The sequence below is a fragment of the Lonchura striata genome, chromosome 4 (genome assembly GCF_050655825.1).
Source record: "Lonchura striata isolate lonStrDom1 chromosome 4, ASM5065582v1, whole genome shotgun sequence".
NCBI classification, from domain to species: domain Eukaryota; kingdom Metazoa; phylum Chordata; class Aves; order Passeriformes; family Estrildidae; genus Lonchura; species Lonchura striata.
Window position 1 is genome coordinate 23310559 of NC_140706.1, and position 24869 is coordinate 23335427.

The following is a 24869-nucleotide window of genomic DNA, read 5'->3' on the forward strand; positions in this document are numbered from 1 at the left end:
CTCTCTGCTCCTGCGATCGAAGTGCAACAGGTTAAGGGGACTCACGCCTTTGCCCGAGCAACCTTTCTTCCTAATGGCAAGGGCTGTGCAACCTGGTTATAGAGTTTATGCATCTCTTTATTGGCCAGCGAGCGTTAGCCATTTAAATTCCTTGGGAGTCATTTGTTAAGGGCTCTTAGGCTGAGGCTAAGTGGGTGGGACGGGAGGGAGAGGGGATGTTAGTGCTGCCAGACGCAGCGAGCTCTCCAAAGTGGTTTGAAGATTAATAGAAAACTATCTGCAATGAAGGGATCTTTGGAGGGAGGGCTGGGTCCAGCCTTCACAGAAGCATAGAAAAGAGAAACTGTAGCATTTTCACAGGTAAAAAGAACTTGAAGAGAAAGATTTCATTCAAAATTCAAAACTTGGGAAAAAAGGAGTGAAACATGTACAAACAACTCCTTCCTAGCACAAGGCGTTGTGCAAATAGCTTGGGTTACTCACGACAGATAAGATAAGAAAAGGGCATATTTTGCTTGACAGCATGAGGCTTTTTCAGTGAAATATTTTTTTTCTTTATGTGTGTTTGGCAAAATTATTTCAGGCTGCACTGAATCAATTTACCTTTGGTTGTAGGAAAAACAAAGGGTCTGCAGCTCCTGGAGTGAGAAGCAGATTTAGTGATCATGTTGGCGGTGGGACGGTAGGAATAACTCAGCCTATGCCGTGTACCCGACATGCACTGTGTCAGCAGTAAACACGGAAACTCCAATGTGTTTGCTCAAAAGGAAAAAAAGCACCTGGTGCAGAAGTAAAAGCACAGGGGTGGTAAAACATGATTCATGACAGTAGAAATGGTCTGTACATAACAACGGAGCATTAGGCCCTGGGAGCACTTAGGCAAAGCAAACAACACACCTTCTCAAGCAGCCAAGAGGAGGAACTGCTCTGAAACACTCTTTGGATGATAGATTTGCCCACTTGGCAAGCAGTGTGCACAACCAGCCAGCAGGAGAAAAGGGAGCAAGGGCATACCTTGGGAGATTGCTAATTTCTGGGAAAGGAGACAGCCTGAAGAAGGTGAAAAGCAAACAACATATTGTGGTATCAAACAACTACAGTTTTCAGTCCTTTCCCAGGTGTTTTTTACAGGCATAACCATTCCTTTCTTCTCTCTCTCCTTTTTTACTGTTCTTCCCACCCCAAAAAGAAAGCTTGATCCAAACCTCCATCCAAAGCACAAAAGCAACAACCTCAGGGCATCCACATGTGCAACGAAAAGTGTCTTAAGCTCTCAGTGACAAACCATAAATACAAGTATATTCTGCAGAGGATGCATTACCAGTTTGTTTGAGATGTCCTACATAATAATTTATTCTTGTCTTCTGAGTCCTTTAGTCTGGGCATGTAAAACTTAAGAAGAAACCTTATATTGCCAAATCAGAGGTTGGTCAATAGAGAAGAGGGGTGGGGGGCGTCAGTGGGTGTAGAGGTAAGCACTCTAAATTAGAAGCCTACAAGTTAGAGAGAAAAATGTGGAGGATGGCAAAGACAGCAAAAGAAGCATCTTTGTGGTGGTTTCTGAAAGCAAACAGGAAGGAGACCTGTTCTACTTACACTGCAAACCAATGGGTGATTACAATCACTCTGTTCTGGATTTTTATTCTTGTTTATTCACTGTACTGGGCTGTGGTGTGTTAGGCACTGTACAAACACACCTGGAGCCTGGATCCTGGTCCCAGAGTGCTGGCAGCCCAAGTCTACTGTGCAAGTGTTTCATCTTCAGAGTTCATCCCTGCAAATGTTAAACTATAAGAGCTGCAGAGAAGCAGGTACTGCCCTGCAGGCAGGGAAGCTGCAGCATGGAAATGTAAATGGTTTCCCAAGACTATGGAAAAAATCAATATCAAAACTGGGAAAAAGATATTCTGTCAAAATAAGATCCATGCCTCAATCCCACTGATCTCTATAAGAAAGTGAATATAAAAAATAGGCAGTTATGAATTTGCAAAACTCCATCAAATTAATTGATTTTTTAAAATTAAGTATCTTTCTCTTACTTCATATTTTTCTGTTGGAAAACAAACCAAAAAATTATAGCTAAAAATATTGTAAAGTGAATCCTATCAGCTACAACTGTGTGTACTTGAATGCCCAGAGAAGACTGCTCTGGTGTAAGTGAGAAAGCACTGATGCTAATGAGCTGATGGACTCATTTTCAGAAGGCTGTTCAAATGTTGTGTCAATTAGGGTCATGTAGAAAGGCTTCCTGAGCCCATGGCTTTCATTTCATATGTTCACTTTTAGCTGCATCATGTTGTTAGTTTCCAAGTTATTTTCCCATTATTATTTAAAGCAAGGATCATCAACAGATCATCTGGTGCAGGTGTTACCATTCCCAGTGGCAGAATTTAAAAATATATTAGTTTTTCTCACAGGCTGTGCTTTTATAAGAAACTTCAGAAGTAAGGGCAGAGTTCTGCAGTGTGTCCCAGCTTTCCCTGACATTAGACACCTGGTTTCCTTTGACTTCAAACCCACTGTGTTCATAATGATTGCATGACTCTTTATATACCTTTTTATGATGGCATGTAAGGAAGAGTGGAAAAGTGTTAAGGGCAGAGCCATACAAGCAGCAGGGAGAATGGATTGTATATGCCCCACATGTTCCTCTCTCCATACAGCATCCATTGCTCGGGGGTAAAAATATAAGCACTTCTTTCCTAATGTACAGCTGACTACAATGAATAAAACCCACCCACTGTTACAATAATATTATATCTATATAGTCGTTTGTCATTTTAATTATTGACAGTGAAGCAGGGAATAAATCCTAAGAGATGTGAAAGGAAATAGTCCAGATCAGTACAAACCTTCCATTGCCTTTTATTTTTTAATGTAGTGGGACTGCAGGCGAAAGATTTTTCCTAAATAATTATTCTCCTCAACACAGTGATAGAAAAGGCTGGAAATGTAAAGAAAAAAGTGATATTCATTGGAATATGGGGAATGGGGGGGGAATGGGACCTTCTCCCTGATGTAGAAAAGACTTCCAACGGGTTGGTGTGTTTCCCCTCAGCTGTCTCTCTTCTACAAATAGACACATCAACTGGCCTTTACAGATGGAGTGCACCAGGCTCCTCAGTGTGATGACAAGCTCTAATGAAGCACTGGATCTGCTTCTGAGATTTTTAGAAAGATCAAACCCAAATGCTTTGGGAGATCCAGAGGCTGACCACAGGCTCATCATTTTATTGGCAGGATGTCATTGCCCAGATAAGAGTGAGTATTTTTGATGATTATGGTAGTAAATAGATTTTCAGGAGATATTACATGATGGAAACTTAGTATTATGTGACAGTGCAGACATGTGAGCAAGTGAAATGAGAAGGGAGAGTAAGAAGTGAGAAATGGGTTGGCCTTTATGGTTTTATTTGGTCTTCAAAAACTACTGAGAGACTGCAGTCAAAAGAGAAGGGAATGTACCAAGTAAAATATTTCACTGAAAGGACACATGAATCTAAGAGTGACTAGAAAGGTCTTTAATCTCAATCTCAGAAAGTCTTGATCAGTCTATTCACGCATAAACCCAGTATCGGTCACAATACAGCCACAAAAACTGGGATCTCATAATGTAACAAACAGCATTTTTTCCCCTTTTCTATAATTTCCTTCTCTATTTAACAAAGGCACTCTGTATTTGGTGGAACAGGTTCCCACATGTTTACAGAACAATTTTATTGCCTATTTGAATGTTTAAAGGGACAACACCACTTTATTTAAATTAATAACATGTTATTTTACACATGTTCATATACAATGTGAGTTAATACATCAGATTTTGTCATTTCTTGACTTCCCTAAGATATTGCAGGCCAAAACCTGGGAAGATCCTTCAGAGAACATAAAGTCTGTAACAGGTAAAGCTTTCCAAGTTCTCCCACGTCCAAGCTTCTTCTACACATAACCTATGTCAAGGTTTTTACCTTGCTACATCACAGAGAATTGCTCTTTTAAAGATAGACTCCCCATCTGCTCTGCCGCCAGCCACATGCCTTATTCCACCATGGAGATGACAAAGTCACAGACCTGAAGGTGGAGTAACAACAGGGAGAAATTTGGCCAAGCACACTTTGGGCTTTCCCATTTTTTTTTTAGTCTTAGGCTTGTCTAGTTCATGGGCAGTGGGATTTGCTCTGATAGCTTTTACAGTCACAAGGAAAAGGTTTTGTTATATTCTTGGCAAAAATCAATTTTATTGTCATTCTGCAACGGAAATCAGCACAGAGAATCACTGTAACAGTCAGGCTCAGTTTCCCCATGTAGAATTTTGTGCTTCCATTTAACTTGAAAGCAGGCTTTGGGTTCCAAAATGTAAGAAGATAGATACTAAATAAACCCATGGAGTATAATAGTTTTTTAATTAGCACACAAAACAGAAAGAAACCAGCAAAACACAAAGTAGATTTTTTTGTTTTTATATAGCCATAGCCATTACATTTCTGTGGCATGTTTGCTTTCCATTAAAATAAATACAGGGTGGGTTCTGGATAGACATATCTACAAGGGAGGTTAATATAATAATTGCCTTTCAGTCCTAGGGTAAACAAAACACTCCATAGGAAAAAGGTTTTGCCCTTGCTAGCCTGATGTGGCTGCTCCAGACCACTCTTTCACACCACAGCTTCACCAACACAGTAAACTGGTGTTTACACCCTACAGAGGGTCCCACTCCATCCTTACTGCAGCCTCTGCATTGCTGCCACAAGCGTTTGTGCAGCTGCACCATGCACCCACCCACACCACCTGAGCACCTGTGCTGGCAGAGGGGTAAAAGAGGGTGGGACCTGTGCCTCTGCCAGCATTGCTGGCTTAAAGCATTTATCAAGTCACCAGCATTAAGCAAATTCATGGGAAAACAGGGGAAGGGTTTCTTTTAAAACCTGCTGAATCAAGTTTCACAGCACAGCTCCTCCTCTGCAGAGGCCAATGAGACTCCACAATGGGATAAACGACAGCCTTTCTGTAACACCACGGAGCTCACTGAATCATCCAGGGAGACCAGAGGGTAGAACAGCAAATTGCAACTCTTCATAAGTCTGTATGCAGCTGGTGAATTTTAGCACTGTTGCTATTGAGGGGCTGAAGGTCCTGGAGGAATCAAGGAAGGAGGGGCAGCACAGCAGTGTGAGCTCAATAGGTCACCAAAAGGTATCCAGTGGCCACCTCCTGTGGCTAGCAGGGATATGCAACCAGTACAAGCCAAACATGTACCAACCAATTTTGATTATTAAAAGGTTACTGGCAAATAATCAAAATTGGTTGCTGGTTCCTTGCAGGGCCTTTTTGCAAAGAAAAGCACAGGGTTATGTGATACATGCTCACAAGAAGGAGAGTAAAGATGTAATGTATATTTACATTATGTAATAATGTCTGTTTACAGGAGCTTTCAGAATCAGGGTATGAAAATGAGTGTGGTTAGCACACACAGTCTCTTCCAGTAATTGCTCTGCTTTTTTACAGCTCACAGTGGAGTATAAGTATATTAAGGGAAAAACTCTTCCTCCAGCCAACAGATATCATCTTTGGTCAGGGCATAAGCTTTTCTATTTTCATTCTTAATGTCTTATTGAAAATGAAACAATAAGCATCACATGGAAATTGTGTGTAAAAAGAGGTAATCCAATAAGGAAACTGACAGAGTTTCCTTTAGGAAGGCAAATTTATTTTTCTGCCTCCCAGTAACATGAAGGAAAATTTTACACTACAGGAGACTGAATGATCTGCTGGGGAATTTACAATATCCATTAATTCCAGCATCTCTTGTATTATATTTTACTACATCTCCACAGCTTCCATTTCTCAAAGAACAGATTTACTCTCAGGATTAGAAAAAGCAGCTTTTGATGATGTCGGCAGAGTCTGAACTGGCATGCACGGCAAAGGCAGCATTACCACAGAAGTCTGTGTTAATCAGACTGTAACGGGACTTCACAAGGAGGGAATTTGCTGTGACTCAGTCTCCCATCAGTGGTGGGTGCTGCAGGAGTGGGGTCACATCTCTGTGCCCACAGCACAGCAGATTTTGTCCATGTGGTCCAGCACAGATTTACCCATGCTGTCATGTGCCCTTGCCTTACCTAACCTCAGCTCAGCACTCTGGCTCCCCTGCCAGCCTCTGTATCCTGTCTGCTCCTCTCCACTGCTGACTTTCCCTATGGGCAGGCAGGAATGGGGCTGCAAACTTGCTTCCAGCTGAACTTTCTTCTCAGCAGCCAGCATTGTACCAGAAACAAGCTGTTCCTGAGCTGCTCTTTTGGGGCGACTTGAGCTATGTTGCCAGTCTAAGGTGTGCTTCTGCAGTGTAGGAAACAGGATGGATTTATCTGTTATTGCACCAAACGTTATCTACAGCACAGGCAAGTCCTAGAGCTACATCTATACCCAGCCACATGCATGGCACACAAACAGAAGTGTAACCTAAGTGACTCTTGATAGAAACTTTGCAACCTTGCAGTAAAAATGCTCACCTTAATGAAACATGCTTAAATAGTAAAAAGGTACTTTAACCTCTGCAGCTGCACTTGGGCCAGGGCCCACTGCTGGTGTGGGACTCTCAGGCATCATCCCCCTGACTGCCAGAGCTGCTCAGGTCACCCTGTGGGGTAGAGCCAGTCTAATTAAACTTGAAAGTGCTCAAAGGCTGTGTTAATGGGTAGCTCTCAATAACCAAAGTGAGGTGATTCTTTTTACAGAGCTATACTTCTGCTATAAAATGCTTCTTTCTCAAAAAAAAAAAAAAAAAAAAAAATCTCAGAGTGCTGGTGACATATCTCAACAGATATTTGACAAGATAAACCAGGCAAAGTGTCTGTGATTTCAAGAACCGTAATAGCTGAAATATCTAGGAATGAAAAGAATGCTCTGAATAACAGTAAGTATTAAATCCACTAGCCAATTTGCTCTTTCCCTTTCTTGGTAAAGAAAATATCTCTACAATGACCCAGGAACTGCCACTCTTGAGCCATTGACAACACCTAAGCAGGAGATATATCTCATTCAGGAAGAGCATAAGTCCCACAGTTCCTATCTCTAAGAGAAGGTTTGTATTTTCAAGAGGACATTTCTAAACTGGCAGTAATGAAATCCTTAAGTTCAGACTTGGAAGCTACATGAAATGGTCCTGAAACAGGGAGATACTTTTACTTTGGTTAAAGGAGGGGCTGGAGCCACAAAATGAGATGTTCTGAGCAGTATCTGCACTCTCAGCTCTGCTGTGTTTCTCTCTCAGATTTCTTCTCTTCTGCAGGGTGGATGCTGACACTTGGACTACCCAAGCTAGGCCATGTGTTGAGGCCACCTTATTTTGGGAGGGGAAGGAGAAGGCTTCATCTAAAAGATTGTCTGCTGTGCTGTCTTTGGGTCCAGTGAAGACACCCCAGCATGTTTTACTTGTTAGCAGAGATATAACCCATGTGATCAACTGTTCTGCTGTGGGGCAGACATAATGCTCATCATGCACCTGAGATATGAGCTGTTTGCAAGATGAATCAGCAATTAAGCAGGAAATTGCATGAGTGACAAATGGCAGTCAGTATCCAGAGATACTCACTTTCTTTGGAAAAAAAATTAAATCTCCTCAGGAACTTTAAAAGGTCAGTGACTTTGCCCTTCCTAAAAATAAGCAAGGTAAATTCATTCATAAAAGAAGTACATTTAATTGGTGGGAGTATGTATAGGTTACATCTTCAAAGTAAGTGTTTTACCAAATACCCAGAGAAAGAGCTGCAACAGTCTCTATGCAAGCTAAAATGGTTCCAATGTGACCTTTGTAGGACTCTGTGCTGTCTTCAGAGAACCAAAGGGGGTAGGCAGAGACTCATGCATGAGGACATTGTCCTTCCTGCTGCCTCGTTGGTATGCTGTAAGATTAGCACAGAATATCTGAATATCAATATGTAATATATTGCTATCTAGTGCATAGATTAATGTGGCAACCACCAGGTTGTCATCTGTCCAAATGCTTAGATTTGCACATCACCTCTGAGGTCTGAATTTTCTATCTGTAGGGAAAAGTATTTGTTCTGTTTTTTATTTAGCAGTGTATATGAGGAAGTGGTTGAAATTTTGTTGGTGTATTAAGTTTATTTGAAGGAAACCAATACATTCTTGATGCCACATCATCACGCTTGACATGAACTGTCATATCATGACATACGAATTTGACTTTTCGTATGTTTCATGGTATGAAACTGGTGGTATGCAAAAGAGAGCACATTCCAGAAAAAGCAAATAAAGTGATCAGGTTGTGAGGTTTGCCTTGTTCTCATTCCTGGCCTTTAAAAGTGAAGCAAAATTATTTTCTGAAGATGTAAGAAAAGTAATTTATTTATATAGTTACTGAGCTTTATCATTTCAGAGAGGAAAAAAATGTAATATTTTGTCTTTGTGTATTTACTCCAGAAAATACTATTTTATACATTTGAAAAGTGTATAAAAAAATTGTTATTCATCACCTTAGAAGATGAAACATAACATTAAAAGAGCACTTGGGGAGCACAGCATGGGGGTTGCTGTACATGCTGTGGCACAGGACACTGGTGGCCTGGAGAACAGAAGCCTCCACAATGACTGCCTGTTTCTAACAGGGATTCTCAGTCATGCTCAGAGCATAGTCAGCTTCACAGAAGGATCAACTTTCCTATCTAAAGCATAAGACAGTCTCTTGTATTTAGTAGCTAAGAAGACAGATTTCTGAAACAAGATTTTCCATAACCAGCTCCTCAATGAACATTGTGTTTTAGGGCATCTACTGCTTCCTGAGAGACTGAAACAGGCGTCTCACTGTCCAGGCTCCCTTTGACACAGCCTGAACACCTTCTAAATACCATAGGAAATATAACTGCAACCACAATACTGCCATGGTTTATGGTGACTAACCTACAGGTTGTTCCTCAGCTGGCTGCCACAAGGAGGTTTGTGCCCTGCTAAGCTGTCACATGTCTGGTGCCTCCATCAATGTGGTGTCCCCAGCACCTGACCATCCACTGCTTCAAAACCTCAGCCAGGGACTTCGGAGGTCACAGAGGAGCAGCAGGACAGACCTTGTGCTTTCAGATGCTCTTTTACTGAAACTATCAACGAAACCTAAATCATTACAACCCTTAACAATGATTGGAACTGATTAAAGGGCATTTTACAAAAGGCTCCTCCCTGGGTACACTGTGATCGTGTTTTGCCAAGAGCAGCCAGCTTCTCTCCTACTTCAGTTGGCCAAAGGTTAGCACGTCAGAGCGAACAAAGTCCAGCAGTAGTTCATGGTTAAAAGGCTAAAGCCACTCTGGCTTATGGCAGGTGCTCTTGGAGTAAAGCTGCTGCAACACTGAAAACATACACATATAGAAACTACTGTAAAATTTGGAAGAGGAGAGAGTGCATTTCGGCACAGAAGACAAACAACATTTGCTGCTGTAACTGTGCAAACAGGCAATAATAGACTCATTGTCTTTGCCTGAGTTAATTTCCCTGTTTGCACATCCTAACACTTGCATGCTCTTCCTGGTTTTGCTGAATGTGTGATGTTCGCATCCTGGTTTCCTAAAAATGGTCCCACACCCTGCCCCTGCAGGGCCTACAAACTAGTGACATGTCTGCCAGTCTTTCATCTCCACATTCCCACTTGTGGATCTCTGCACCAGGTGCAGTCAAGCCACTCATGGGTGGAGAGAGGTCTCAGAGTTCATGCAGCCTTGGGAAAGACAGGACTAACTCTGAGATTACATCTATATGAAACTGAGGAAGAAGCAGTCAGAGCTGAGCTTCTTCACAATGCTCTTTGGGGAAGCAGTGGCCAGCAGGGCTGTACAACATGCAGGTGATGGCACCCATGGCCCTCAGCAGCCACTCAGCCTGCAGGACAGGGCGCAGAGAGGGGCAAAAGGGAGAGGTTGGGAGGATGGGAATTGCTGGGTACCTGGACTAAAGCTGGAATTGCTCTGTTATCCTACAGTGGTATTGTAGAAAAGCAGACTTAATAAGTTGTGTTAGTCATAGAGCAGCTTGCCATAATGATTTTAAATCCTCCAGTCTTTGTCTGTCAAATACACACTGAGATAAGTAGGAACTAAGCATGCTCAAGAGCCTTTGAAGACTGTATGGGTGCCTAGATACTGGACTTGGGAGGTCTGATTTAATTACTCATGTCTTAAAACAGCAACATATAAAATACCAGTTCTATCTTTTAAACACAAACTTTAATCACTCACATATTGCCCAGGTCACAGAAGCTTTATCAAAAAAAGTACACAGTACATTCTGACCCTGTGTAAAAATCAATTTTCTGAGACTATACTGTACTTTATTTCATTAGGCATCATTTTTAAATTAACCTAAACTTAAAGAAACATATTCTGGAAGAGCTGATCTTATAATGAAACAAGGAAGAAACACTGAGGACAGGTAGAAATCTGAAGAGTAGAGGATATCTTCTGATAAGGATGTAAAAGGGAACAATCCCATTGCTTGTCTGCCTGTTGGTTTGGAAATCTCTAACAGCTAATGTACTGCATGCTACTGTGCCTTTATTTCAGCAAAGGGAAAGCACAGTTTATTTATTATACTATTATAGGGCTTTGTTTCTGATGTCCTTACACTCAAAAGTGGCAAAAGCACCAAAACAACATACTGTTTAATATCAAACACTACTCTTGTTTCTCATCAGAACAGGGAAGTCATTGCTTCCTCAGCTGCACAGCCAGAATGAATATAATTATATGTTTAGACTGGGATTATAAAAGAAAATAAGGAACAGTGTGAAAGCAGAGCAGATTTATAATAGCTGCAAAACCTGTTAGGGGTTTCTTCAAGTGCCTGTTAAGCTACAAGCACAATGTATTATAAAACTCAGTGTCAGTTCTTAGCTCAGAAAAACGAGCCAACAGCTGGAGATGTGGCATGGGAAAAGGAATATGTTGCATTTCTGTGCAGAGTGGCACACAAGAACCCCAACTTTTGTAGCTGGGATAAAGGTTACTGCTGGTGTCTCACAACTCAGATTCTCTGCCCTGCTCTGCAGCAGTTCTGTCTCTTGGTTTGGCCATAAATTGCATTCTGGACATGAAACTTCAATCAAAACAGAGTTTTTAAAATAACATTTTTTTTTCTAATCATGTATGCTCTGCACCAAAACTGTTTTGCTTTAAAAAATTCTCAACAGGCCATAATATAAGCACATTGCCTGGACTTTAGCTCTCATATCTTGAGGAGGAGCTGCAGAAACCTTCTGAACAAGGATCACTTTTACTCCTAGGAGGAGATTCCTGGTGAAGGAAGGACTTGTCTACTGCCTGTGCTGCAATTCCATTGGACCTGTGAGACAGCAGGGGATGGTACATGTGTCCTGTCCATTCCCAGCCAATGAACCCCTCTGCTCTATTTTGGGTCTTTTTTTTTTTTTTTTTTTTTTTTTTTTTTTTTTTTTTTTTTTGAGAAAGAGAATCAGCCAATTCTTCCTGACCAAAGTCAAAATGTGGGTCCAGGGACAGACAAAATGGATCAGCTAGTGCCAGGATTGGCTGCCTGGGCTGATGTAGCAGAATCTTCTAAGAGGATTTTTGCACTCCCAGGTGACCCTGTGTGGCCCTATGCTCTGGTTAACTGCACAGTTTCATGACACCCCTCTGCTATACTTCAGGAGCTGACAGCAAACACAAAGCATATTAGAAATTATAATTATGCCTTAGAACTAGGGGGGTCATCACATGTACTAGAGAAGACATGGGATACCTGTTATATGAAATGAGCCAGCCTGCTCCAGAGAGGTTAGCAGCTCTCCTCCAGCTTCTGACACAAATAATACATTGATATTAATTTAGATTAATAAACTGTCTGCTACCTACTTTTATTTTTCTTAAGCAACACAGCATACTTAGTAAATATATGTGAAAACTGCTGGTTACAAAAACCAATATCTAGCAGGCAAAATAAATTTGGAAGTCTGAAGTGCAAGCTGTACATGTTTGGTGCATACCTCCAAATGACTTCCTGTGATTCTACTGAAACCTGCCAGGAAAAACCTACCCTGGAGTCAGGTGAGGCAAAATTAATTTTCCTTCTGGTTTCTCAGAAGTGGAGTAGTTGTATGAAATGTGGCCTGTAACTAAAAGGTTATTTCATTTACAAATGTGCAGAAACTAAAAGGTTATTTCATTAAAAATGTACATCTAGCATTGGACCAATTAGAGGATGCTGCAAACGTCCCTATGTCTGCTCCCCTCTTGTAGTCATTTGCAGTGCAAGTGGTTAAAAAAAACCCACAAATGGAAATGGCATCTTCCCCTGGGAAGAGACAGGCAAGCAGAGGACAGAGAGTCACGTCATGGCACAGCCTGCTGCTGAGAGCCTTAGATCACCAAACAGGAATGAAATACTGTGCCATTACACCCAACTTGCACAGAAAGCATCCCAACTGCTAGCAAGTGAATAGGAAAGTCATATTTCACACCCAGATTTCAGCAAGGAGGTCATGCTTTGAAGATGAGAGGCTGTGCAGAAGAAACAGGCTATTTTTAAAAGTTAAGTCCAATGCTTGGATAAAACCTTTTAAAAGGTAGCTGCCAGCACAGCTGTGTTTATAGGTCTATTCAACCATTGAGTTGGCCCATAGAACTTGAGTACAAGCAATGATTTAACATCGTGACCCAAGCAAGAAACTGGAACACTCCAGAAACAATTTTGGCAAGGATCCATTTAATGAGTCAGAGTGTCCTGTTATCTGATGGCATGCTTTTACATGGAGGGGGGCTATTTTAATTGCCGTATAATAATCTGAGAAGCTGCAAAGGGTTGAACACTTCCCCTTTCAGTAGCTGCCCAGTCAATGTCCATCATGCCTGTGCATTGTGTCCTCCTCAGCAAGGCCACACTGCTCTCTCTCCACTGGACCTGTCTGCTTATGGGCCAGGGTGTGCAGTCACCATGCACAGGCCCTCCGGACAGCTGGGACTGTGGCCTGGGCTGCCACTCTCCTGTCCTTCCCTGTGAACTTCCCTTGCTTCTATGGCTGGGGAAGGGGTCCCATCTTCCTGGTATTTGTGTCTGTTCTTTTTCACATGAGCGGTCAGAAGAATAAATGAGAAATAGAGTGTGTTAAGAATCAGAAATAAATCCTATTTGAAAGCGGAAGAGATTATTCAGATGGGTACATTTGTTCTGGTGATGGTTTTTATAAAAACCAACCTCCCACCCTCTTTAGTCAGTCCCATATTTATTTTCCAAAAAACCCCAGCAAAACCCAAATATTTGACCCTTTTGATCTGTTACTGATAGACCTGACAGGAGACTTATAGACACTATAAATTAACTATATGACTAAAAACTGCCAGTCCCAGATATTTTTATAAGCAAACAGGACTACTGCATGTAAGAAAACCACTAATATAATGTGTTAATCTGAGGCCTCAAAAAGCTGCCTCCACAGGTAAAAATGTTTAACATCTGTAAAGTTGCTTACTTAAAAAAATTAGAGGTTTTTTTGCTTTTTTGATCAGGTGAAAGTCAGATCTGGAATGGTCATATGCCACTTGCTGAGCTATGTGCAATCGCCTTTCTGTCAAGAATTGCCATAATCTCTAATATCAAAACTTCACCTGCAGATATAGGAATATTGAATATTAACTGCCTTCCAGAGTTAAGGTGATCAGAGGGATTAAAGAAGAGGAGCAGAGGGACTTGTTTTCACATCTATTTGTCAGGTCCTTGTGTACACCCCCCTCACACAAACTCGCAGATCTTACTTGCTAACAGCCTGAAGGACACAAACCAGAGATGTTTTCAGTGCCTGCTTGTCTACAAGACAGAATAACTTTTTTTTTAATTGCTTGCAGTTCACTCACAGAAACATAACATTAAATAATTTACATAATTTCAACTCTGGAAAACCTGAGCTTAAACAAAACAGCAAAATCCTTGGAACTGGATTGGACAAGCATGAGGAAAAAAACCCAACCAAACAAAAAAAAAAAACCACCAAAACACAGATCCTATCTCCCATAGCCTGGCATGTTAACACAACTCTATTCCAAAAAATTTACTTCCTAAAAAACCTGCAAAAATCTGACCTCTTGAAAGTAATCTTCCTGGCCCCTTCCCCCCTACCCCTCCTTTTTTGTTTAATGTACCTTTATGGCATATTCAAGAGCAAAGCAATCAGGCCCCAAAGTGCAGCACCATTATAAAATTAAGTGCCAGTTAATAACTTGCCAAGGACAGCAATCATGGACTCTGGACACAAAGTCCAGTGAGGTCACAACAGTGTCCTACATACCCAGGGCTAATGGAGATCTGCACCATGAAGTTCTGCTATGTGGTGCTAGCACAGAGTCCCTTCACTTCATCAGGTAGGAGTTTAAGAAGGCTGCTCATCACCATAAGGAAAGAAAGGGAAGAATTCATGAAAGCACAAGTATACAAGTTTTGCTATTGTCCATCAGAAATTCTAAAATTTGACTAAGAATGATTATTGTCTATGTTTTTGAAATTATTCCTCTTGACCTGTTTTTAACCTACTTCTTCAGTTTTCCACAAAACAAAGCTTTAATTAGGCTCCTGATGAAGCAAAATATGTAAGCAAGTGAAAACAGTTTAAATTTCATCACATTAACAAAATGACACTGTGTCTAAAACTACACATGTGCTGTTGGGGGTGGATCCTCCCTGCATCCCCCAAAATGTACCCAGAAGTCTCAGTAAACTTCCTGCCACTGTGGTTAATGAACAGAAGAGTTTTCACTGTCTTTTCACACTGCCCTAAAGACACTCCCAAGTAATTCAACAATTCCTTTATTGAAACTTCCTCGTTGAAATGCAAATGAAGACCTGAGCTGAGGCTATGTTGTTGAATGAACATAAACTGAAATGCCTTAACTGGATTTAATTTCCATGCCTTCCCTATTTTCTTGTGTTGAGAAGATATGTCATCACGGAGTTTAAAAGAAATCTCTGTATGTATCCTTTTCTATTTACAGAGGGCTGCTCACCTTTCCATTTACCATTTTTAAGACAAACTAAAAAGAAACACATTTTTCACTGAAACATATCTTTTACACCTGTGCAGAAAGCAGTCACTTTGAAAAATGCTCACTTGCAGATATGTACATTATTCCAATTAGTGAAAGTCACAGCATTTGTATCCAACATCAACACTAACTTCCCATTTACATCAAAATATTCTGCACCACAAAATGCAGTACTCCTAGAGTGAAAAATGGCATCTAGAACAGTACCATATTCAACAGCTGTGCATGACTCTAGCTTTAATGTGGGCTATCTGTCCTAAGGGTGGTAGTACAGAATCACAGTGGTGGTTTTCACTCTGGCTGATCAGAAAGAAATTTTCTTCAGCCTCATTGGAGCAACTGCACAACACAAAATGGATCAGGAGGTCTTTGCTGACTTTTGTTCAGGATGATACCCCATCAGGGCTTTGAGGAAGAGGACTGTAACCTGTTGAGCCTGTCAAAATAGATTTCCACTGGATGTACTGTCCATTCTCCTTATGTCTGGATTGTGAAAAGGAAGAGCCTGTTGCCTGTTGTCAAGAAGAGAGGCTTTTTTAGGCCCTTTATATTGCTCCTCAGCACTCTACTCCTGCATTTCCAGCCAAATGACACTCTTTCGCTACAGAATGTGATGCACCCCTGAAACAGGCAGCTCTTCTGATGTCTAGGCAGCTGCTCATCAGCCCATTTTACTGCTCCCCCACTCCCTTCTCCCACCATTCTCCCTGCTTGTTTCTGTGACATTGCTCTCTTCCATGGAATTTTTCTCAATGTTGTCCAGGTGTCAGAGCCTCTTCCTGCCTTTCAGCCTTCTCTCAACCACGGGCAGCAGGGTTCCCCCATGCCCACCACCATATCAAGTTCTCTCCACAGAGATCTCCAGATCAGTGGTGCCCATTTGGATAGATGTATTTGATCATCTCCCACTCTCCCCTATGATATTGGTTTTGCAGGCACTGTGGTATGGTAATAATGGCTTTACTCAATTTCAGACAGTGTCCCCTCTGCTGAGAGATTCCCACCTAAGTGCTGATGCAGAGCTAAGCTTTGTGCTTCTATACTGATTGACAAGAAGTTGTAATAAAAATGCTGTGCAGATGAAAATATAGCAATATAGAGAATGGGGTCCATAGGCACACCCTACTAATTTTTTGGCACTACAGCCTGTTTTCCCCTGGCAATCCATTCAGAACTACCCTTGATGTTACATCCATACAGTGACCCAGACATGCATTGCCTTTTCATATTTTCTCATGAGCACAGTCCTTTCAGTATGTAGGATGTAATTGCAATGCAGGTCCCCAGGATAAAGTTAACAGGTACAAACCTGCTACCAGATAGAGGGGGGGTTGCAGAATCAAGATTTTATCAATTATTCCCATTAACAATAATGGACCAAGTAATCCTGCTAAATTAATCCTGAAGATGCTTATCCACAGATTGTCTATTGTCAGGTCCTTAGTTTCAGATTTATAAAGTTGTCTGCCCATACAGAGCTAACTACAGGTGTGGTTTGATAGTTTCTGGGAACCATTCAAGGAAGAGCTTCATGACAGAGTGGCTGTGACTTGGAGAAGCATTAACAAAAGTGCCATAAACAAGGGTGGCAAAAGCTGTTTCCGTGCATTACAAAATGTTTACATAGCAATGCTCCTTTTAAAGCATCCCAAATTTCTCAGGTGAAAGTATTCTGTTCAGTAAAGCCTAGCATGATCCCAGCTAACAGTTTGTTTAAGGGCTGCTGTGGGGGCTGCTTCCAGTTGCAGTAACATAGATTTCCCAGAGAAAAGAAGATAAGAGCAAGATGCGCAATTTTTCTGGAGACCATTAAAAACTACATTGCTGCTATAGTACCACACCATTTTGTCTGATAATATCTTCACAGGAGGTAGGAAAGACTGGAATAATGACTGTTTTCTGCAGTTCTTCAGAAGGGATGAGAAGCTGGTAGTGGCTGACTCTTCACTCAAAAACCAAAAAATTTAGTTTGAACAATGCATTTTCAGTTGTAATCCAAATATTCATTAGATGCAAGAGATACAATCTGATGACCTCTCAAAGTAGTTTCTTTCAAAATACAAAGGTTCAATGTCACTATGGCACTTTTGCTTAGTGTCTTTTTGCTTTTCACCCTTACAGCCTGGGAGTTGCAGGGAAGAAGAGTGGTAAATCTCTGAATCGGAATACTGCGGTATGAGACGAAAGCCTTTGTTTAGTTCAGCCACTAAAAACATCTATGCACAATTATTTGTTGTTACTTCTACTTCTGCCTTCTAATGTGCAAGCAAATGGTGTTTGATATTGACAATTGTTTAATGCTGGAATTAAAGGGAAGCATTGTGGCCCAGCACTAGGGAGGGGAAGGCAGAACTGCCATTTATCTGGATAGATATGCTTAATCATCTACTATATACTGCACTCTGATCTGTGCAGCATCTGACTTCTGAGGAAGTAAAAGTTCTCAAAGTTATTACAGGAAGCAAAAATTGCATAAAGAAATATCACTGAAAGCACTCATTGCAAAGAAGGAAAAACTAAATCAGGATCTAAGCACTCATTTCTCTTTGGCACCATTGAGAACCACATATACACACATGCAGCACAAAATAATTTTTGTAATTAAAATAATTTAAGTTACTTAATTTTAGGGAAATTTTATTTCATATTCAGCTGCAATTAATAGGTTAACTTTGTGTATTTTAGCGAAATTGAAAAGCTGGGGTTTTAATTCATCACTAGTACTTCTGCTCAGCTAGAAGTGTGCAAAGGTAAGTTTGCCTGTCTCTAATCACTGTATTTTAATGTTTGCATTTTACCTGATAATTTCATTCACTGCAACAGAAAGAGGAAAGTCATCTTATTGTCTCAAAATATGCTTCTTCAATTGGCTCTGAAGATATAAATAACTTCCCTCAGAAAACTCTAATAAAAGAAAGTGTCCCCCAGTAAGATTTACACTTCTGCCTTAAGGAAAAAAAAAAAAAAACTACTGAAATGCTAGTGTTTTAAATTACTCCCAAAGTGACACAAAGAGGTTTTTCTGGTCATGTGGGTCATATACAAGTAAACATCTATAGAAAAGATAGTCCAATATTTAGAAAGAAAAGCCAGTAGCTTTTCTTCATAGAAGGAATAAATCTTCTGCCAGAGACTGCAGAGCTCTTGCTCTTCTGCCTTAAGCCTAAAGCATCTGCAATAGCCATAATCAGCTGCCATGTGGCTGTCAGGGGGAAAAAAGTAACTACAAAGTTCTAATTTGGGGTAGGCTCTTAAATGAAGAGGTCCAGCACAGCAAGACACAAATTACCCTTCTCATCCAGGTGATTTGTTGTCAACATTTTTGTAATGGGGAATCTCAGTAGTGGTGTCATAGCTGCTACACAAACAAGAACAGTAAGCAAATGTAAGCCACCGGAACGAGCGCTCAAGTGCAGGAGGTCACTGAAAACAGGGCCTGGATGCTCCTCTGGGCACCCTCCCAATGGCAGCCCAGTCACTCACCCACAGGGAGCAGGGACTGAGGTTATTCCAGCATCCAAAGGGGCACTGCTTGCCTTGTGAGCCCTGGCAAGCATGGGCAAGCTGGGAAATCCTGACACCTTCCAGGGAGGAGACAACAGAGTTTTGCAATGCCCATTCTGCAATCCTGGTTGCATGAGGGTTTTTGTTAAGCAGGGCTTCTTTTTTTGCCATTCGAATATCTGGCCCTTATATTGGGAGCATCACTCCCAAAGTATCTGAAGAGATAATGCACACTTAATATACTCCCTTATTATGGTAATTTCTGGTTCAAATATAAATTAGAAATTTAAAATAGCATCATCATGTGAACTTTGTGGGATCCAGGACATTTTATTTCATATAGGTCTAGCATTAAAGCCTGTGTCACAGGAACTGCCTTCAAGGGTGAAGAGAGACTTGTTTTTAACTAGCAACTCTATAACTAGTCCAGTCTAAACAATAGTCTCAGGTTTTTTTTGCCTTCTATATCCAGAAAAAGGTTTTGCAGACCAGATTATCCTCATGATCCCTGTGCAGCCCTGCTCCTTTCAGTCTATGTACACAGGTTTAACCAACTGAAACTTGGTAAACAGCTGTGCTGAAAACCAAGCATGGGGGATGAAACCAGTTTGCTTCATTTTAGCATGCAATGATATGTTACTATTTACTGAAACAATTTAAATTGTTCATAATTTACAGATTGTTATGGCTCCCTTATCCTGAAAGCTGTCTCAAACAGGACTTAAAGACTGAACAGATATTGTCTGGGGACTGTCAGATAAGATTTTGCCACTTTTTTTTTTACCGCAATAGAAACTTTTACATCAGTCTGATTTACTGTCAAATACTGTTCCTGGGAGGACAGGGCAAGAATTCCACAACACGGTGACACAGATGAAAATCACAGGTTTTAATCATAGTCATGTTTTATGTCTACAAACTCACCAACAGACTGAAACTGTGATGCAGCCTTTACCAAAATTTTTATTGAATCATATTTCAATCCTTTAAAGCAGCCTTTTGTGGGAATCCAGTTGCTTTGCTCTCCACCAATCTTTCCTTGTACTTTACTCTAGAAGTTTTAGTACTGCTAAGAGTTGGAGCCACACTTAGACTACTTTTAATAAAGAAAATGTGTTACCACACTCCAGTACAACTTTACACCACAGAGCATGTACTGAGCATAAATATCATGTCATGTGCAAGCACAGTTAGCAAACACATCAAGAAAATCTCTGTCACATCAGGAAGGATTTAAACATGAAGCAAGCACAGCTAGGGCAAGACACTGATTAACTGGAAGCAGCAAGTTATTTTTTTTTAAAAATCTCTTGCATTTTGTTTAGCACACAAAACATACTGATGATAAATCATGAATACAGACATGTCATTTACTTCACACTGAGCCTTCTTCAGGATTATTCAACAGTTGCCTGGGGTGTAAAAAGTAATTTCTGAGGAGTCACGATACGTACTTTTATAAAGACACATGCAGATCAGCAAAGCACACATGAAGGATAGCTCCTGCATGAATGAGTCAGTTTCTGTTGGCTGGCAGAAACTTTCAGTCACTGAACAAATTTTAAACAATTATTTGAAACTATTCATCTAAACCCCTCTGAGTGGCATGTGCATACTAGGAACTTAAATCCTGGCATTTTTTCTGTGTCTAGTGCCCATGTTCCATGTTCCAAGGAACATGGAAATAATCTTGAAAAAAATTAGTCACTTTGCCTATTTTTGCAAAGCTCGGTCAAAAATCAGCAAGTATTTTTCATCATGAGTCACTACCCACATCCCTGTTGGATTACACATTTTCATTAAAATCTCTGACGATTATGCCTACTCTTCAGTTGGAAGATGAGCAGAAGTCAGGTTTGAGTTTTATTAGAAGACAATGACATTTTCAAATGCAATTATGCACTAATTTTGTTTATGTGAAGGTAAAACAAAATCCAAACAACTAGCTAATCAATCGTGAGTTAATCAACCCATACTCTAGATGACATCGCTCAGCCAACTAAAGTTGATAAAAGCAAACTGCAAAATAACAAGACGAACTCCTCTTACCACTTCTAGGGAGACAAGCTTTGGCAAACCCCATAACCCAGCACCATTGCCCTTCTGCCTTTCAAGGCCGGGAAAATGAAAGTGGAGAACGGTACCTGGGGAGAAGCTGGCGAGCTCCCGTGGGCACTGGCTGTGGCTGGGCTCTGCTGCTGCCTGCCTGGCAGCCCTGTGCCTCCAGCGCTGGTCAATGTTTTACCAGGCTGCGAACAGCCCCTGTCCCACCCTCCTGGCAAACACCTGTGGGCGAAGGCGCTGCCGGGGCCACGGGGGCAGAGCCAGTGCTCTTTTACCTGCCCTGCTCTCCGCAGGGAAAACAAGGCACTCAAGAAAATGAAAACTTGCTAAGAGGGAGATCTAGGGAAAGCATGTCATGAAGGGTAAAAAAAAAAAGGCACATAAGTGGTGCTATTAATAGATAATTTGTGGCAGGTAAGTCATGATAACCTTTCCCTGTATTGTTCTAAGGTTGCAGGCAAGCCTAGGCGTGCCTTGCTGAGGGCTGAGTGAATGCTTAATTTGTGGGAGTACATAAATTTCCAAGTAAATCTTTTGCATAAGAGAGCACTCAGACAAATGAGAGCCAAAACTACAAAATGATAACAAAAAGACCTGAACTGCATGATGAAGTAATGCAAAGGGAGCCTAAACACAAAGACAGGGGAATGAAATGGCCAAAGCAATCTGCGACGCCTCACTCTACTCCTGTGTCTCGCCTTTTCAGGAGTGCCTCAGAGTTAAAGCTCTACCTGTGCTAAACAGAGGTTTCCTGTTCTCAGGAAGTTAACAATTACAAGCAGAGGGCAGATGGAATGGGCTGGCAACTGAGCACAGTGCTGATAAGGTGAGCAACTGAGCACACTGCTGCTCCCTGAGGAGAAAAGGGCAGCTGCTGAACTTGGGAAGCACCCAGAGGCTGACTCAACATGGAGCGGCTGCTCCCAACATGGGAGACATCTTCTGGACCTGGCACACAGATGTTTGCCCATGGAAGAACAATGGGAAAATCTAGGCTATGTGGTGTGTTCTGATTTTGTGATATTGCCTTGTCTTCAATCCTGGTTTGGGGAAGAGCAATTAATTTGGATCCCCAACCTAAACAGTATGTATTTTAATGTACATGTTTAAGGAAAAAAGCTACACCACAACTGCTCCAGCTAGTCAGATTAGCTGCTAAAATGTGCCACATGGTGCAATTATGATCACTGTAATGGGGTCCGTATGATGGGGTTGCTCTTGATCTGGGTCTTGTGCAACCTTGCAAAGGGCTGGGGATGTCCATGCCCAGTGATGCTGGGCTGAGGGGCACCAGCTGAGTCCAGTCAGGTTGGAGAGGCACTCTCTGCCTTCTGGTACACTGCTTTGTGTGTATTCACAGGTAGTCAGCAGCACAGCTCCATCCAGCTCAACAGCTTGCACACACATGTGACACCGTTGCTTCAGCAATGGGTTGTGGCTTAACTCGAGCAGATGTATCATTGGAATCAGGAGTGCCTTCCCTGAACCAGGGCTGCCCAGAGCCCAGGGCAAACCTGCAGGGGCTGCTGCATGGCCACTTGCTGCAGCAACAAAAGCCCTGTGGCTACAGCCTATACGAGATGTCCAGTGTGCCCAGCACATAAAAGCCTGCTCAGCTCTCCAAGGTCCATTTGCTCTGTGTGTTTTCAGGTGTGTTTCTCCCTCCTGCCAATCTGCATTTGCCTCCCCTCCCCTTTTGCCTGGAAAAGGAGAGGCAGAAGGGAAATGTCTCATTCATGTTGTACTATGCCAGCATGGCAGCAGCCTGTGGCTGCCTGCTAGGATGGGTCTTTACTGGGAATGGGCAGGATGCTGGCATGATTAGAAAAGCCATGTGGACTTCCCTACAGCTGTTAGACACAATCCTGCTGCTGTAGGACAACCCTCAAGACTTATCAAATATCTTCTGCATGAACCTCATGAATTCCCAACATCAATTTGTTGGGATGAAAATCCTCTGGATGAAAATCCCTCACAGCTGCTTTACAGCTTCTGCTCCCAAAATGTGAGGAAAAGTGCAATAAGTGTGCAGGGGAGGGAGAGACCCATCTTCTTCTGCCAGCTTCTCAGGTTTGTAAGCCACATCATGATAGCCTCTTTGTGCCTTGCTGATACTACAGTAGATGTAAGAAGACCCTGCTATTTCACAGAGCTCCTTGGAGTCTCAGCTGTGGCTATCAAGGAGGGGATTTATCTTAGAGCTTATTTAGGCTTAAGACCCTGCCTAACCAGATTTAGGGAGCAGGAACATCTCATGGCAGTCTTGCTCCACCTGGTAATGAATGCTGCTCTCAGAGAGGTGCACTAGATAGGCAAGGGAGAAGATCCAGCCAAGCTGTTTCTCTCTTCAGTTTGGATAAGGAGCCCATTCAAGATCTCTCAGATTTTCCCAACAAAGCCTAGTTGGAAAAGGCCATGTTTCTGTGAAAATATTTACTTTTGCCAGTTTAACATTTCCTGGTTGCAGTAGCATTTCACAGAAGACTCTGGAGAGACCTGGCTACACATCTTCATCAGATATAGTTTTTGTCACTGCTGTATTCCATGTCATTGTCTGGTCTTTGGCAAGTTGGAAACTGAGGTTGCAATGGTGAGATTTGGAACTAGAGTAGCAACACATTGGTACTTGGGTTATGGAACCAGCTCAAATTTAGTTTACCTGGCAGCATAGACAAGGTTACTGCCTGTCATGGGAAGGTTGTACAAATACTCAATTTTCCACAGTTCCAACATTTTTAAAAATCATGTTAGCCTGGTACAAGCCTAAGGACTTTGAAGAAACTCAGTTATCAGTTGTAGCTGCCAGATATAGCTACCACAGAAAAATGATGGCTCTATGACAGCACACCTAACTTTCTGTACATGTCCCCCATGGCAAATAGAGCAGTGGAAAATTTGATGGTCCTCCCTCTGAATCTGCCCTTGTAGATTGGCTGATATAAAGCAACAGAAACCAAACCTTTTTTTCATTGTTGCACAAGAAATAAGAATAAAAGCCTTTTCTGTATAGGCATCACCTTGAGAAAACTCAGTGTGTTATTCACACATTTTCCCCTCTCAGAGATAAGTTTTCCACAGGGCTCAGAGAGAGGTGGATGCTTCTGAGGAGGCCAAGTCTGCCCTGGTGTCACCTGGTCCCAAGTGCACCGCACCAGACTTTTGCAGGTCTCTGGGAGTGGGCTTCTGATTAACACACGGCTCACAGAAGGGACTGGGGCCCATGGAAACTTGGCATTTCAGTCTCTTTTCAGCGTGCAACCTTTGTCACAGAGCACAGGTTTCAAGGGCAATGTAACACTTGCATATTTACTTACTGGAATGGAGGGGGTGCCGTGTTGGACAGCATACAGACTGTAAAGTCAAACATTAATTTAATGTAGACATCATATAACTTCATACTGGTTTGGGAGCAAGTAATGCATAGGGATATTAAAAGTGAGAAAGCACCTAAAATACATAAAGGTCTTCTTTCAATGAAACACCAATTTACTTACAAATTGTTAAGGACCTTAAAAACACGGAGACCAAACAACAAAACTAAAACATGGGGATCAGATAACAGAGGGGAAATTTTGTGAACCTTAAATAGGGCTTAGTTTTGTTCCAGTTCTCTTTCAACAGATGCATTTGTATTTCATCCTGCAGGGCCACACTTGCTTTGGAAAAGAGTACAGGCAGATCCAGAGGGGCTACTGTGGAGGCTTTGAAAATTTTCCATTCCCAGTAAAGAACCTGCATCTGAGCACATGGGGCTATTAGGAATATGTTTAGACCCGTCCCTAAGCAACGTGTCGAAATTACCTCCCCAGGAAATAGTCACAGCACTGATCTCTGACAGGAGCTACATCCCCTTTTCTGGAGCAGAAGGACTAGCAACTACCTGCTGCTAAAAAGAAGGTGGGAGGGAGAAAATAATTGCTGTGAGCTGTGGAAGATCTTTATCACAGTAAAACAGCAGAGACCTGAAGTATGAATTGAGAGTGCTATTTCAACAGCAGCCTGAATGCTGCACACGTGGGTACACCTCTCCAGTTGTGGATTTGATTGTGTGTCTGGGCTCTTGAAAATCCTACCTAGACATGCCAGCAGTGCAAGATCTACTGCTCTGCCATATCTACTCATCCTTTTGGTCCATAATTTAGTACCTTGTGCTGAGCTTTCAGACCAAAATGCCCTGTAGATATTAATCTATCAGAGAATGAGTCCTCATCACTTGACAAAATACTTCTCTGGATGATAAAAGAAACG

The 24869-nt window shown here is 41.7% G+C and overlaps 1 protein-coding gene across 8 annotated transcripts in view; it reads right to left on the minus strand.

The window, feature by feature from the left end:
• RBM47 (RNA binding motif protein 47) overlaps positions 1–24869 on the minus strand; it is a 76293-nt gene that overhangs the window by 20392 nt on the left and 31032 nt on the right. For 2 of the 8 annotated variants that reach the window (XM_085577807.1, XM_085577811.1), the window contains exon 1: positions 1–24869. This exon is cut by the window's right edge. The exons of 4 other annotated variants lie outside the window; for them this stretch is intronic. The gene's annotated coding sequence lies outside the window, so the exon portion shown is untranslated. 2 more of the 8 variants (XM_021528849.3, XM_085577808.1) reach the window with 2 other exon arrangements.